The sequence below is a fragment of the Asparagus officinalis genome, chromosome 8 (assembly GCF_001876935.1).
Source record: "Asparagus officinalis chromosome 8, Aspof.V1, whole genome shotgun sequence".
Taxonomy (NCBI): Eukaryota; Viridiplantae; Streptophyta; class Magnoliopsida; order Asparagales; family Asparagaceae; genus Asparagus; species Asparagus officinalis.
In genome coordinates this window covers 122,249,777-122,251,293 of record NC_033801.1, presented here as the reverse complement: position 1 = coordinate 122,251,293, position 1,517 = coordinate 122,249,777, and positions in this window count along the sequence as shown.

Below are 1,517 nucleotides of genomic sequence, written 5' to 3'. Positions count from 1 at the left end.
TAATGGCAAGGTAAATCATTGTTAAGTGCATTGCCCTGAAGCATCCAACTCTAGTAAATCAGCTTATAATATATATTGATTTATATGTTTGAAATCACATGAGCCATGGGCAATATTCTACAATTATCATCGTCGCATAGGCCATGGGCAATATTCTACAAGTTTCATCACCCTGCTTTTTTTGCACTCATTAAAATGTAGCGCAGTCTGTACCTTTATAATCTGACAGAAATTTCTGCTTGTTGCCAGGTGCATAAAGCGCAAGATATCGCATCAAAGAGGGGGAAGCTTTTGACCGAGGATTTTTTATATCTAATTCGTAAGGTATTACATGTTAAATTTGAAATTATTATATATATATATTTTTTTTGCTAAAATGGTTCAAGTTTCTGGATTGTGTATTATTCATAAACACGATCTTCACAACTTGTTCTTGCTAAATTGGAAGGACTAAATTGGAAGGAATTCCTCGCTCACATTTCACGCCTATTTATGACCAGTCATGTAATTGATTGTGCACATATCACCTCTCTATATATAATTAATCATGTATTCAATCGTTAAAAGTTGTAAGATTCATTAACTCTGACCACGTGCTCTTTGGATTCAAACAGGATATGCCAAAACTCCACCGATGCACAGAACTTCTTTCGATGAATGAAGAGCTGAAGCAGGCCAGGAAAGCTTTTGAAGTAGACGAAGAGAAGCTTGCAACGGGAGATTGAGCAGCATTGTCATACAATGGGGGAACTGGGTGCTATGTTACATATGAGCTCTCCTGTCAGTTTCACCTGTCATTTGTGTAAATAAACGAAAAGCAGGGAGATTAGAAGAATTTTGATCAAACTTTTGGTTTAAAGCTTCTCCCGTATAGCATATTGGATCGGAATTTCATCATGTGGTGTTAATTGATATGGGCATGGATTTGATGTATGGAGTTCAGTAACTCTGTTTTGTGCTTTGTATCTCTGTTAACTGTAAAAGTTGAATTAGCAAAGAGTTTTTGCCCAGTATTGCAACCACAATTGAAACTATTGCTATCAATTTAGTAATTGCATTCTAATAGCCAGCTCTAGCGTACATGAATGTGTTATTTACTAATTATGTGATCTATGTAGTCCATACATCTAAAAACATCAATATTTATTTTGTTATACATTTCCATTTGTATACTAATTCTGATGTTCTAATTCGCGAATGTGTGAAGAAATATCTTGAAAATGTATTTTAAACTAATATCCGTGCCTGTTTTCTAGGAGAACCAATATTATATTAGCACATGGTAAAAGTGATTTCAAATTTTTTGACTACTTCTCTAAATTTACTAATATCATTAATTAACCCATTTTGTATGTGTATATGTGTACGTGTGTGTGTGTAATCAGAAAATATGAAGAATCTTATCCATTGAAACCAAAACCAGACACAAAAATAGCAGCTTCATTATTACAAATACTTCAAAGTGAAGCTCAAACAAAGTTTTCAATTACAACACAAATAGAAACTCCATAGTCATG